This window comes from Vulpes vulpes, chromosome 11 (genome assembly GCF_048418805.1).
Source record: "Vulpes vulpes isolate BD-2025 chromosome 11, VulVul3, whole genome shotgun sequence".
Taxonomy (NCBI): domain Eukaryota; kingdom Metazoa; phylum Chordata; class Mammalia; order Carnivora; family Canidae; genus Vulpes; species Vulpes vulpes.
Genome location: NC_132790.1, coordinates 17,071,403 through 17,087,209, shown reverse-complemented (window position 1 = coordinate 17,087,209; position 15,807 = coordinate 17,071,403). Strand labels below are relative to the sequence as shown.

General features: G+C 42.9%; 1 protein-coding gene across 23 annotated transcripts in view; it reads left to right on the top strand.

The window, feature by feature from the left end:
* The first annotated feature begins 14,089 nt into the window (after positions 1-14,089).
* Positions 14,090-15,807, top strand: part of IPO7 (importin 7) — an 88,014-nt gene continuing 86,296 nt past the window's right edge. For 13 of the 23 annotated variants that reach the window (XM_072727303.1, XM_072727311.1, XM_072727309.1 and 10 more), the window contains exon 1: positions 14,206-14,508. The gene's annotated coding sequence lies outside the window, so the exon portion shown is untranslated. Of the gene's footprint in view, positions 14,509-15,807 lie in introns of all 23 variants that reach the window. The other 10 variants (XM_072727323.1, XM_072727321.1, XM_072727319.1 and 7 more) reach the window with 8 other exon arrangements.

Sequence of the window (15,807 nt, the reverse complement as noted above, 5' to 3'; positions counted from 1 at the left end):
CAGAGAAAGGAAATTGAGGGACACCTATGACTCTTGATCTCAGAACATGTGATTCTTGATCTCAGAAACATTGGGTGTGGAGCCTACTAAAAAATAAATTAATTAAAAAATAAAATTTAAAAAGAAGAAGAAAGGAAATGGAGTGAGAGTCACTGGGTTTGGCAACTAGAGATTGATGACCTTAGAGAGGGAAGTTTCAGTATAAGAGAGATACTTTCTCAAAAAAAAAAAAAAAAGAGAGAGAGATACTTTCTCTACATCAGAGGGTATACAGCAAATGCTATCACTAATTTCCTTTAGTAGTTGCCTTTTTTTAATAAAGATTTTATTTTACTTATTCATGAGAGACACACACAGAGAGAGAGAGGCAGAGACACAGGCAGAGGGAGAAGCAGGCTCCATACAAGGAGCCTGGTGTGGGACTCAATCCAGGGTCTCCAGGATCACACCCCGGGAATGAAGGTGGCACTAAACCGCTGAGCCACTGGGGCTGCCCTAGTAGTTGTCTTAATCATTGTCCTAGGCAGCTCAAGTTACCATAAAGGAATACCATAGACTAGGCGGCTTAAACAACAGACATTTATTTCTCATAGTTTCGGAAGCTGGGAAGCCTAAGATCAAGGTGTCTCCTGAATTGGCACCTATTAAGGACTTTCTTCCTGGCTTGCAGATGTTGCTTCCTCCTGTGGCAGAGAAAGACAGCTCTAGTGTCTCTCCAGCTGCTTGGAAAGGCACTATCCCATCATGGGGGCTCCAGCCTCGTCACCTCATTTAAATCTAATTACCTCTTGGGTCGCCTGGGTGGTTCAGTGGTTTGAGCATCCGCTTTTGGCTCAGGGCATGATCCTGGGGTCCCGGAGTCCCGGGATCAGGTCCTTCATCAGGCTCCCTTGCATGGAGCCTGTTTCTCCCTCTGCCTGTGTCTCTGCCTTTCTCTCTCTCTCTCTGTGTGTGTGTCTCAAGAGTAAATAAATAAAATCTTCAAAAAAAATCTAATTACTTCTCAAAGCTCCACTTCCAAATACCATCATATTGGGGGATAAATTCTCCAACATATGAAATTTGGGGAGACACGAAAGTTCAACCCACAGCAGTCACAATTCTTTGGGTCACAAGTAATAAGAGAAATTCACTTCAAACTAGGCAAGAAGGAGGTATTTCAGGAATGCTCCAAAGTAACCAGGATACAAACGCAAAGGAAACAACATCCAGAAAACTATCAGGAACCATGATCCTGATAGTCCTCTTCATCTCTATTTCTCTCTGCACAGCTGTTTTTAGGTATCCTTTGTCATGGAAAACTATCTCTCAATGTTTTTTTACATGCATATGACCAAATATGACTATTCCATAACTTCTGAGAATGCACTTCCTCTCCTCAAGTATCATGCCGATACTGAAGTAGAATTTCTCAAAGCTATTATAATTATTGATGTGGGTTGTATACTTGAAGCCAACTCCACCTTTGGCATGCTTTAGAGGAATGAAACAATAACCTCCCTTTTTTCACAGGTTAGGGTTTGTTTTGTTTTGATTGGTTGGCTTTGTTGTTGTGTTTTCTTTTAAGTAGGCTCCCAATGCAGGGCTTGAACTCACCATCCTGAGGTCAAGACCTGAGCTGAGATCAAAAGTTGGACACTGGCTCAGCTCCGCCCAGCTCAGCTGCTGTCTGCACTGCCTGAGGCCCGCCGCTTTCTGAAATGGCCGAGCAGAAGAGATCCAGAAGCACAACCACAGCAAGAGCATCTGGTTGATCCTACACCACAAGGTGTACGATTTGACCAAGTTTTTGGAGGAGCATCCTAGTGGGGAAGAAGTATTAAGGGAACAAGCTGGAGGGGATGCTACTGAAAATTTTGAGGACGTGGGGCACTAGAGAATTGTCCAAAACATACATCATTGGGGAACTTCATCCGGATGACAGAGCAAAGATAAACAGCCTTCGGAAACTCTCATTACTACTGTTGATTCTAATTCCAGCTAGTGGACCAACTGGGTGATCCCAGCCATCTCAGCACTGGTGGTAGCCCTGATGTATCACTTCTACACAGCAGAAGATTAAACACGTTCTCAGAAGCCAATGAAAGAAAAGACTGCTTTGGACCAGGGAGAAAGAAGCCAATGTTAACTGCTTTAACTGATAGAAACTTTCACCTAAAAAATAATTTTAATGCACCAGTTTCCCTTTTCTCCTACTTTGAATCAAACCAAAAGAGAACTCTTCTGTTCTTTCTACTCCTGAACTCTTAGAATGTGCCTTTTGTTCATCAACTTTTTTTGATGTTCCATCATTACATAATTTACTTATTATAGGCGTGATCTTTTAAAAATATATCTGGCTTAAAAAAAAAAAGTTGGACACTTAACCTACTGAGCCACCCAAGTGCCCCTCACCAAAGATTTTTTTTTTTTAAGATTTTATTTATTTATTCATAGACACACAGAGAGAGGCAGAGACGCAGGGAGAGGGAGAAGCAGGCTCCATGCAGGGAGCCCAACGTGGGACTCGATCCTGGGTCTCCATGATCACACCTCAGGCTGCAGGCAGCGCCAAACCACTGCGCCACCAGGGCTGCCCCACCAGGGCTGCCCCGAAGATTTTTTAAATTGGGTTTCTGTTATATGCAATTGAAAGAGTTCAGAATTTCTTTTCTTTTAAGATTGTATTTATTTATTTGAGAGAGAGAGCATGAGCAGAGGGGCAGGGCAGAGGGAGCGACCTGATTCCAGGACCCAGAGATCATGACCTGAGCCGAAGGCAGATGCTTCACTGACACCCGGGTGCTCCAAGTTCAGAATTTCTGATGGTAAAAGTTGTTGAACCCCAGGATGGTTTCCAAGAAAGGCTTTCTTTCTAAAGAAACTCTCCAAGAATTGCCTAAAATGAACAATTGTTTTCTTAAAAAGGCCTGAAATCCAAATTTCTTCCTATCATTTCAAAAGCAAGTGACCAAGAAGAAATCACTCAATTGCTTCATCTCCCTGGGGAGGCAGGAGTATTAATATCCCAATCTGACGTATACAAATGGGTACAAAGATACTGAATTATTTGCTGTTGTTATCCATCATGTCAACAGACCTGCTAGAAATGGAAAAGTCTTTTTACCCTCAGGATTTTTTTTTTTTTCAAAAGTAAACTGCAGCACATCAGCAGTTAATAAGAAGGAAGGTAAACTTCTAGAGCTCATTTACTCCATCCAAGTAAACACTAGCCACTGTCTTAGCCAAGTACACTAGGTAGCTTTAGGCAAATGAACCCTTGAGCAGAAGATATGATTGGGAATGAGCTCCTTTAGCATCTAATCTTTTTCACCCAGTTATTTCGGTACAGCTTGCCTCCTCTAAATAATCTTTCATCATTTATTCTTTAGGGAATCTGAGCATTGCATTGCCTTTTGAGATCTGGTTGTGAGGCATTTCAAGTCCTTTGGTAAGAGCGGGATTTCCCACTGTGAGAAAGGTATTTTAACTAGTTACTTTGAAGGGGGGGTGGGGATTGTGCAGGACTTTTACTTCCTAAATTAAATATTTCTGAATTGTTTGAAATGTTTACAATGAGTATGAATTGCTTTTATCATCAGAAAATAATGTGAACATATACTCCTTTAACATGTTCAATGCCAAAAAAAATATATAATAACATTTCAATGCCAAATAAAAAAGCAACACACAGAAAAGATACTTTAGTGTGGAACTCTCCGAGGGGAACAGTGTTTTCTCTAGCATCTTGCATATTTCGTGCTTTTTCTCTTCTAATGATGAAATCCTGTGCTTTTCTAGAAATGCTAATGTCTTAGCAGAATCACAATAACCTCAGGTCTCTGCCTCCAGCCTTGCCCTTTTCATTCCCCACACTGTTACCAGCGTGATCTTTTTAAAACATAGATCTGAGTATGTCTCATCCCTACTTCAAATTATCTGAGACTTCGCTTCCTCTGCAAGCCTCAGGGACTCCATAAACCAGTCCTTACCCACCTGCTTCTCCAGCCTCATTGCTCTTTACCTCTCACCTTGCTCTTTAAGTTTCCACAATACCAGACTAAGCTATAAGACACAGCATCTCAAGGTCCAAACTGAGTGATCTCCTTATCTGCATAGATAAGGAAGTACAAAGACTTCTCAAAAGACTTGACTTTGCTGGGGCTGGACTCAGGTGTGCTCCTGTGAGTAGAACCAAAGTCATAGGGATGGAGACACAAGAGTTGGCACTTAAGTGTGTGGAGTGTCATCACCTTGGTGATCATCTGCAGACATCTCCTCATTCCTACCCTAACAACAGCAGAATCACCAGCACATTTCTACATCCCCTTAATAATGTTTTTTTCTGTGATCTTAGGGGCTTGACCTAATTCTTTGGTGGCTGTTGCAATGTCTGCAAAATGGATCACCTGATATTTCTAACACAGAAACAACCTCAAAGTGAATGTCATGTAGATCACAGGCTGCTGTGGCTTAGTGTTACTGGGCCTCTAGAGTTCCTGTTGTTGCTAAAGGATCAGGAAGTGGGGGGTGGGGAAGGGCCTTAAGTAGGAAGAGAGCCCACACCAGAGTAGTCCTGTGCCCCAAAAGACTGTATTATCAAAGGCCAGCTTCTTCCTTGTCTGCTCTTAATTGTGCAACAATTGGAAGCACCCCAAGCTTTCCTCTTAGACATGCACAATTTATTATTGAACTGATGTGCTATAAGAACACAAAAAGTTATGTGCTAATGATTGCACCCAGGGCAAACACACTTATAAGTGGTTAAGATCTACAAAGGAATGTGCCAAGATATAATTAGTAATGTGTCAGGTTAGTGATACAATAGGTAGCTTTTTCTTTTAAAATGTTTTAAATAAGGGTCGCCTGGGTGGCTCAGCGGTTGAGCATCTGCCTTTGGCTCAGATAATGATCCCCCGGGTAGTGATCCCAGGATCCTGGGAATGGGGAGCCTACTTCTTCTGCCTATGTCTCTGTCTCTCTCTGTGTCTCTCATGAATAAATAAATAAAATATTTTTAAAAATTGTTTTTAAATTAGTTCATCTTTTAACTACTTGCTAAGAGAAGAGGGGGTGGGAAGGGAATAATGCTGCCTCCTTGAGACCTGAATTTCTAGCATCTAGTGTAATGGAATGTATGTATACCATATAACCTGTTCTACTCCAGGAGTCACCACAGAGCTCAGCCAAATACAGCCATGGAATCAGAAAGTCATAGAAGTTACCTTAAAGACAGTCTAGCCCTGTTCTTCCTTTTATAGAAAAGAAAGCTGAGACCCAGAAAGAGCAAGTGGTTTTCCACACTAGCCCAGCTAATTAGTGGAAGAGATGAAAAGAAAAGTGAGACTTCTTACCTTGGATAGAAAGAAAAGAACAATTTTATTTTTTCTTACTACTGTCATAAATAAATAAATAAATAAATAAATAAATAAATATATAAATAAAATTAACACAGCTCATAACCTTGACTGACAAGCCTGACTTTTTTCCTTCTGCTTTACCAAATTCACTCTGTTAACTCTCCCTTCTTATCTCCTTAACTTACCACGTCTGGTCCTTCAGCCTTTGCTCACCCCTCAAGTGGGATAAGACATCAGTCTTTACACCCCACAATGCTGCAGACTCAGATCAGATTGTCCCAAGTACTCTCTCCCCACACTCTGCTCTAGTCCCCAGCGACCTCAGGGCATTTCTTCCCTTCAGCACATGTGGCCATTAGAAGTTGGTCAGTCTCCCCTCATGTCAGATCCATATTCTTTACCCACCCGCCCCTTGACTGGAGAGAGAAAAACACAGCACTCTGAGAGTTCTCTTCAAATAAATCCTCACGTTTGAAGCCTCTTCTCTTGGACTGTCTTTTCTCAGGCCCCAAGTGGGTGACAGGTGATAGGTTTCAGGACCCTGAATTAGGGGTCTACCCTCTGAGCAAGTCATGCATAAATGATCCAACTCATCTCCTTATAATATGGGGGCACTTGCCACCTATTATTCTAAGTTCTGAAACTAAGGAAATAGGGAAATCTCAGTTAACATCCTGTTACAAGCCCATCTGTTTCTTTCCCAGTTCTCTTTGTTTCTTAATACATTCCAGCTGAAATTTTTCAATTTAATTTTTTATTATGTAATGCATTCCAATGAGAGCATAACATGCCTCTTACATTTTGTAATTCGTTAAACCCTGTGGTGGGACCAACCTCTCCCTTCTTCCCCTTAGCTGAGGCCATCAATAGCACCTGCAGGCTCAGTCTTGCTCAGGCATGGGGTCCTACACTGAAGAAGGAGGAATTTATGGTACTTATTCTAGGGTTTCCTACTAAGGCTGTTGTTAGTCTGAACTTATTATGTCCAAGTTCTATTAGATAGCTGAACTTTAGGGGATATGCCTGGGTGGCTCAGTGGTTGGGCATCTGCCTTCGAACCAGGGCATGATACTGGAGACTCAGGATCGAGTCCTGCATTGGGCTCCCTGCTTGGAGCCTGCTTCTCTCTCTGCCTATGTCTCTGCCTCTCTCAGTGTCTCTCATGAATAAACAAATAAAATCTTAAAAAAAAAAAAAAAAAGCTGACCTTCAGTCTCATACTTAAGACTCAGCCCTCCCTGCCTTGGACTCCAGACCCAGTCTATGAATTCTAGCCTAGCACCTCACATCCTTTCATGATAGCCCTGCAACTGGGCCATCTCCATTCAATGGTCTACTCCTTGGGATTGGAGTGTCCCTGAACTTTAGCTCAGTGACTGGGGTCCAACTACCTGCTGACCAGACTTATCTGTTTGTCTAAAATCCTGAGTATTATCTATTATCTCAGAATTCTCTCTCAGTAAGACAACATGTCATTTTCTTTCTGGCTTCATATAGCAACTGCTTGCCTATGATACTGTTTGCTATTTGTCAGTGTGCCCTCTCAATGGCAGATTTGGCCTGCCTGGTACATCTGCAGCTGACATTGTGTCCCCTCTCAGCTGGCCCTAGGCCACCACAGAACTCAAGCCAGGCATGAACCATTTCCCTTGAACAGAATGTTTTATTTCTGAAGAGCCATGCAATCCTTGGGACCAAACCAGGAAAAGCACAGCCCTGTGTAGTGAGCCCTTTGAGGACAGATCATAGAATTGCCTGTAGTCTCTATTCAGGCAGAGCCAACCATGATCAGAAACCATTGAGTCCTAGTCCTAGTGAATGTGTGTGTGATGGTTTTTCCTTCCCCATTCTCAATCCATAAAGTTCTGTCTGATAGGGTTGATCCAAAATCCAGCATTAGCCCTGGCCAACCAGAGCAACACAATATACCTTGGACATAATGATTGTTTTGGGGATGTGCATGTGACCCAAGCTGGGCCAATCAATGACAGTCTTACCTGAGGATGATAGAGATGCTGTCTGCTAGAGATAGTAAATTGGTAGAATGCAACCTGGAGCTGCTGGTGGCCATCACTGGGAATGACGTCAACTCAGAGAAAAGCAAAATTGAAAAAAAGAAGCAAATTTCTTACATGGATCCAATCCTAAGGCCAGCCATCCAACAATGGACCCCTTGGTTTATTAACCAACGTATTTACTTTTATTGTGTAAGACAGTAGAAGTTGTATTTCTCTTACTTTAAAATTAATACACCTGGGGCACCTGGCTGGCTCAGTTGGTAGAGCATGCAACTCTCAATCTCAGATCATTAGTTCAAGCCCCACGTTGGGTGTGGAGCCTATTTTAAATAAATAAATAAATACAATTAATATAGCTCATAAGCCTGACTGAAAAGACTGACTTATCTCCTTATGCTTTACCAACTGGTTAAACCTCCAGGGTGGAAATACAGCAAAGAAAAGCAAGTTGAAGAAAAACATACTCAAAAATGTATTCTTTCATTCATTCAACTATTACATAAGAACAACAGCATAATGCAATGAAAACAACACAAGGTTCAGTGCCTATCAGAGCTCTGTTCAAATCTTAAATCTCCTATTTTCTAGCTGTATATAGTGGGCATGTTAATACCTCTGAGGCTTTGTTTCTTCTTTTGTAAAATGGGAATGGTATCACCTACATCCTAGGGTTATTAGGAGGAATAGATATAATGTATATGGTGCCTGGCACTAAAAGGTTTTCAATAATGGTGCTTATTTTAATTATCAAACATCTTGAGCAGCAAGGTCTTGGGGCTAGGGGATTTTTTCTTTTTTTAGATTTTATTTATTTATTCATGACACAGAGAGAGGCAGAGACACAGGCAGAAGGAGAAGCAGGCTCCCTGCGGAGAGCCCGATGCAGGACTTGATTCCAGGATCCAGGGATCTCAACCCAAGCCAAAGGCAGCAGCTCAACCACTGAGCCACCCAGGTGCCCCATGGGGCTAAGGGATTTAAAAAACGAAAGCAAGGGGTACCTAGCTGGCATAGTCAGTAGAGCAAGCAACTCTTGATCTCAGGGTCAAGTAGGATCCACATCTAATGTGGAGCCTACTTTAAAAAAAAATTGTAAAAAAAAAACAACAAGGGATCCCTGGGTGGCGCAGCGGTTTGGCGCCTGCCTTTGGCCCAGGGCGCGATCCTGGAGAACCGGGATGGAATCCCACATCAGGCTCCCGGTGCATGGAGCCTGCTTCTCCCTCTGCCTGTGTCTCTTCCTCTCTCTCTCTCTCTGTGACTATCATAAATAAATAAAAAAATTAAAACAAACAAACAAACAAACAAACAAACAAACAACAACAAACCAACAAAAACAGCAATAAGACTTGGCCACCACCAGAGATTTAAAATCTAAGGAAGAAGCAATGTTAAATAGAGAGAGTCAATGTAAGCTGTCTTGTGACTGGCAGAAGCCTTGATAACTGGAAGGAAGGAAGATAATTCCCTCTGAAGTGATCAAAAAAGGCTTCATGGAAGAAGTCAAATCTGGACCCTAGAATAAACAGAATTTTTTAAAAGATTTTTATTTATTTATTTATTTATTTTAGAGAGAGAGAGCAAGAGAGCGCAGGGGGAGTGGGAGGAGGAAGTGAGGGGAAAAGGAGGGAAAGAGCAGGGGGTTAAGCAGACTCCCTACTGAGCACAGAGCCAGACTAGGGGCTTGATCCTAGGACCCTGAGATCATGACCTGAGCTAAAGTCAGACACTTAACTGACTGACCACCCAGGTGCCCCTAGAATGAACAGAATTTTTTTTTTTAAGATTTTTATCTATTTATTCATGAGAGACAGAGAGAGAGAGAGAGAGGTAGAGACACAGGCAGAGGGAGAAGCAGGCTCCATACAGGGAGCCCGAAGCAGGACTCGATCCCGGGACTCCAGGATCACGCCCTGGGCCAAAGGCAGGCGCTAAACCGCTGAGCCACCCAGGGATCCCAAGCAGAATTTTTAGTAAGTGGAGATTGTGAAAAAGAGAAGTCCAGTTAAAAAAAAAAAAAAAAAGGCAGGAGTGAGAAAATTGCCCTATGTGTGGGATTACAGGACATAGCAACATGGTTGGAGTGCAGAATCCATATAGGAGAGGGAGCTAAAACCGGAGAAGTTAGCTGCTGCCAGTCCAGGGGGTGGGTGTGCTGAGGAATGCAGCTTCTGCCCTGTTCTCAGGGACTAGAATCTTTGAATAGAATCAGGTGATGGGAACCTTTGAACATTTTTGGATAGTGTTTGTACAGGATGAAAGTTCTGATTGATCAGAAAATCACTTAGATCCTCTTTCATACTGCACATTTCTACCAGTTGTCCCTAGAAACCCTGCCTCGTGAACCACTGTAACTAAGGACAGCATGTTATAACTCTCAGCCACATGTGCACGAAAAATGGTTGGGAAACATCCATTCAGAGGCAGACAAACTATTTCAGAGACTATTGTATGTGCTCAAAAAGCTTCAGTAAAGCTGTGGGAAAAAAGAGCAGGTGGATAGGAGAGGACCTGTATTTATCTTCCCTTGGCTCCTACAAGTATTTCCTCCTAGCTCCTCTTTCTGCCTTTGATCCTTCTCTATTTCTGACTATTTCATATTTCACAATCAGATTAATCTTCCTGTTCTGATCCTATCATTCCAACTCCAAAACTCTTAATGATAAGCCACAAGACACTATCTACAGAACAGACTGCAATTCTTTGGTTTCCCATGGAAGTGTCCTTTTGGATGAGGTGAAAACCACCTTTTAGACCTCACTTCCTACTATTTTTTTGTTTTAAAGATTTATTTATTTATCTGATGGAGAGAGAGCACAAACAGGGAGAGGGGCTGAGGGAGTAAGAGAGAAGCAGACTCTCTGCTGAATGCAGAGCCCACCCCAAGAGGCTCCATGAGTGGCTCCGTGTGGGGCTCCATCTCATGACCCTGAGACTATGACCTGAGCCTAAGTCAAGAGTGGATGCTTAACCGACTGAGTCAACCAGGCACCTCAAATTTCTGCTATTTGTTGTCAGGTATCTCTGGTCCAGCCAACCTGACTACTCAAGATTTACTTACTATCCTGTCTCCATGCCTCTTCATGCCACTCCTCCTGCCTAGAATACCACTCCACAGCCTCCTTCTCAACTACCTCCTTTTTTTTCCATTCCTGAAGGCTCAGTTCTCATGCCTTTTCTGACCTCCTCTCTCTGCCACCCTGCTTTGATAGTATTTCTCCATTTTAAACTCCCTTAAAACTTTACCCATCTCTCTGTTTATGTGTGACTCATTTGCTTTAAAACAAAACAAAACAAAACAAAACAAAAAACCCACTAGTAGTTATTTTTTAAAAAATCAAAATTTAAAATACAAAACAGTATAAGAAAATAAAAATTGTACATACTCTCACCACCCAAAATCTCACTCCAATTTTTAAAGTTTCATATTTGCTTCCATATTTCTTTTTTTTTAAGATTTTATTTTTTTTATTCATCAGAGACACAGAGACACACAGAGAGAGAGGCAGAGACATAGGCAGAAGGAGAAACAGGTAGGAGAAACTCCCTGCAGGGAGCCCAATGTGGGACTTGATCCCAGTACCCTGGGATCACAATCCGAGCCAAAAGCAGACACTCAACACAGTAACCCAGCCATCCCAGATTATGATATTGTATCCTCAAATTAATATTAACGGTATCATGATATATATATCGTTTTGTATATTGCTTTTATCACCCAAAGCTATTTTTTGAGACTAAATCAGGTTGATAAATGGATATACTTTTATTTACCCATTACTCTGATAATAATTTAGGCTGCTTCCATCTTTTTCCTTTTATAAACAATAGGGAAGAGAACATCCTCATACTCATTTCTTTGTACACATGGGTGAGAGTTTCTTTGGGATACATATCCAGAAGTATAATTGTTAGGTGATAGGGTATGTACATTAAAGAAAATTGTTAAGGGGTACCTGGGTGGCTCAGTCAGCTGAGCATCCAACTGTTGATTCCAGCTCAGGTTATGATCTCAGGGTTGTGGGATTAAGCCCTGAGTCCAGCTCAAGTGCTGGGCATGGAGCATGCTTGAGATTTTCTCTCTGCTAAAATAATAATAATAATAATAATAATAATAATAATAATAATAATAATAATTGTGGTTAAATTAAAGACATAAAATTTACCATCTTAGCCATTTTTAGGTATACAGTTCAGCAGTGTTAAGTACATTCACATTGTCGTGCAACTAATCTCCAGAACTCTTTTCATCTTGCAAAACTGAAACTCTAAGGTCGTGTACATTGTTAACACATTAAGTCCATAATTTATTATCTACTAAACGGCAAGCTTGATAAATGTGTGATCAACATCTTATTAATTTAACATTTAAAAAAAAGAGCCTAATGCAGTAGTTTAACAGGTAGACACAACAAATATTTGTTAAATGAATGAAGAAACTAATCAATCAAGAGGAATGATATTATTTTCACAATTTTAGCGAGATAAAAATTCCTCATTACACAGATGAGATGCTGGAACTCACCTCTGGCAACCTTACCTACTTGGAGCATATCCTGTGAGCCAGAAAGGGACAGCAATGACCTCTGACAAAAAGAAAAACAAACAAACAAAAAAAACGAATGCTCTAAAAATATACGTATTTTACCATAGGAGATCCCTTTTGAACATTTATATTTTTTTGGAATCTACTTACTAATTTAACATTTGTATTATAAAAATATGGCATATTTGGTGCCAAAATTAGGAGACCACAAAAAAATGTATAAAAATGGGTTTTAAAAAAATCACACTTTGCGATGCCTGGGTGTCTTAGCAGTTTAGCGCCTGCCTTTGGCCCAGGGCTGAAGGGGTGGTGGGATCAAGTCCCACATCAAGCTCCCTGCATGGACCCTGCTTTTCCCTTTGCCTATGTCTCTGCCTCTCCACCTCTGTGTCTCTTATGAATGAATATATATATATATATTTTAAACATGCTTTGATGCAGATAGGCAGACTGGTCAGAGTTCCCCTGAAGAAAGGACTTACTGCCCAGCTACAGGGAGTGACAACATTCAGCTGTTAAACCTCTTGGTCATCCTCAGCTGTCCAGCCACTCATTCTCTCAGAGTGGCCCCAGCCAATGACTGTGGAAGGTGGTGGTACAAAGGCCTGTTTATTTCCATCCCTCACAGAACACCTCCAATAGGCAATCTCTCCTCCAAAGTTCCGTGCTGTGTGCTGGGAAAGATTTTGTCTTGGGACAAATCTTGGGAATGTGATTTTGTCATCACATATGCTCAATTCCACTTCTTTCTTTTCATTGGTTTAACTCCCTGACAAACTTTTTCACTAACTTCAACTCAGCATTTGCTTCCTATAGAACCCAACTGACACAATCTTAATTCTTTAATCCTAATTCCCAAAGATACACACCATATAAGCATTCTAAAGGACTTCTAAGTCATCTGTTTACTAAGAATATATGTGCTTTTGCATTCCTTTTTTCCCACTCATTGAAATTAGCATTTTAGTATGAAATTAAATAATTCTCAAAAATGTGATTTAAAAATCATCATATGAAGGCATCATGATTTTTTAGATTATTGCACTCTGTTAGATATTTACGTTGCTGCTTGTTTTTTTTTCTGGCTTCTAACTAAATTATCCTACAATGACTATTGTATACAAATCTTTGCCATTATCTGTAATTATCACCTTGGTATATATACATAGAAATGAAGGGATCCCTGGGTGGCTCAGCGGTTTAGCACCTGTCTTTGGCCCAGGGCGTGATCCTGGAGTCCCGGAATCGAGTCCCGCATGGGGCTCCCGGCATGGAGTCTGCTTCTCCCTCTGCCTGTGCCTCTGCCTCTTTCTCTCTCTCTGTCTATCATGAATAAATAAAATCTTAAAAAAAAAAAAAAAAGTGAACACCATCCAGCCTAAAAAAAAAAAAAGCTTTAAAAAAAAAAAGAAATGAAATTATGGGAGGGCACCTGGGTGTCCCTGTGGTTTGAGCGTCTGACTTGGTTTTCGGCTCAGGTCATAATCTTGGGCTGGTGGGCTCAAGCCCTTAGTTGGACTCTGTGCTCAGTGTGGAGCCTGCTTGAGGATCCTCTCTCTCCTTCTGCCCCTCCCCTGCTCTCTCTTTCTCCCTCTCTAAATAAATATATTTTTTTAAAAAAGAAATGAAATTATGCAAGGGTGAGTTTGTATGCTTTTATTTTTATCCATATAAAAATGAATTTAAATTTTTTCATTGAAAATGTTCATTGAAATATCGAAAAATATGTCAATGCTTTAATACCACTAAAAAATGTATAGCGAAAAACAGTTGTCTTCTGCCTTGATCCTCTTTATAGCTCAAGGACAACCGTTTTCCACCTTTGCTGTCGCTTTAAGTATTTACCTCCAGATTTAAAATAATGTGTTTTTGTTATTTCCTGACGTATCTGCGTTAAACATGCTTTATGGCCCTGCTGTTGTGGTAGATAAGGATGAAGCACCCTTCCAGATACAACAAATAGACAACCACACAACCTCACTTGTTTCCCATCCTCTCAAAGTAGTTAAATCATCATTTTGGCTTTTTTTTTTTTTTTTAAGATTTATTTGAGAGAGCACGCGCGAGAAAGAGCATGCCTTTCCAACCTTTTTCCTTTCCCCTCTATTCACTTCTTTGCTCTCTGTCCTGCTCATACTCAGAGCACTTACTACACAGTATTGTAAGTACTGCTTTTGTGTTTATCTGCCCAACCCCCAGCTCCTGCAGAGGTGCCACAAAGTAAGATGAAGAGTAAGCAAAATTTATGGGAGGGATGGGGGTGTGGGCGAGCCAGGCTTTGGTGCCTTAAATCCTAGGAGAAGGACTTTGTACTTAAACCGAGAGAAAACAGGAAAGTGTTCCATTATCTGGAGCAGGTCACTGTCTTGATGAACATAGTGTGCCTTAAGAATGTAGCAGGTCGTTGCTGACCGGACGGGAATGCGGCAGAACCAGTTAGGAAGTCATCGCAGTGACCCTGCGCTGGAGGGAAGAAGAGCGAGATGGTTGCGGCAGCATGGAGAGAGGAAGAACTACATCTACTAGCTATGGCAAAAGAAATGATAATGAGAACTGAGATTTGCCGAGTTTCCACGATTGGCTAGGCTGTGCCAACACCACCAAGGTGGGTACGGACGCACCCCCATGTTGCCCATGTGCCAAGTGACATCTGGCTAGATTAACTCTCTGGGGGTCCCACGCCTGCAAGGGGCTGGGCTGAGCTGCCAGTGCAGGTCGTCCGGCCCTTAAGACCCAGGGCTGCCCTAGACCAAAAACGCCCGGGTCAAGGGGTCAAGATTATCCGCTGTCGGGCGATCCGGGTGGCTCCGCGGTTTAGCGCCGGCTTCAGCCCAGGGCCGGATCCTGGAGACCCGGGATCGAGTCCCGCGTCGGGCTCCCTGCGTGGAGCCTGCTTCTCCCTCTGCCTGTGTCTCTGCCTCTCTCTGTGTGTGTCTCTCATGAATAAATAAATAAAATCTTTAAAGAAAAGGAAAAAAAATATTATCCGCTGTCTGCACTGCGGGCCCAGGAATATTTTCGCTGAGCCCTGCAGTCCTCCACCGCGAAGGGCCCTGCAGGCCCAAGCACGGCAGGGCCGGGACGCCTTAACGAGCGTCAGGCCCTTTCGGGACCCTCGAGGCCCGCGTCGCGGCGGCGGAAGCGGCTGAGTCACGGCGGGGCAGGACCGCGGCGGGCGAGGCGAGGGCCTGGCGCCCGGCGGCCCCTGCCCGGGGAGCGGTGACGCCCGGCGGCAGCGCACTCGGGGGGCGGCGGGCCGCTGACGGCGACCGGAAGAGCTGAGTCAGCGCCGGCGCGCGGGCGGGGGCCGCGCCAGCTCCCGGCCCGCCGGCTGCGCCGCCCCGGGAGGACGCGGGTCTGCGCGGGGCGCGCGCGGGGGCGCCCGGGGGTGGCCGCGGAGCCTGAAATGTGAGATGTTGAGGGGCCGCGAAGCCCGCAGCGGGCACGCAGGTTCCAGTGGGAGCTACTGACCTTGGGGAAAGAGACCAGCTTTGTCGCAAAGACCGGATAGATCTTTGACGATCAGAGCGACTTGCTCAGGTCCGAAAATGACTCGTCCATCTCAGTTCCAAAATGCAATAAGTAATAATTAAAATAAAACACACAATTTTGTTCTTTTTTAAATATTTTATTTATGTATTCATGAGAGTCACAGAGAAGCAGAGACACAGGCAGAGGGAGAAGCAGGCTTCATGCCGGGAGCCCGGCGTGGGGCTAGATTATGGGACTCCAGGATCAGGCCCTGGGCTGAAGCCGGCGCTAAACCGCTGAGCCACCCGGGCTGCCCTAATTTTATTTTTTATTTTTATTGATTATTTATTTATTTATTTATTCATGATAGATATATATAGAGAGAGGCAGAGGGAGAAGCAGGCTCCATGCAGGGAGCCCGACTCGGGACTCG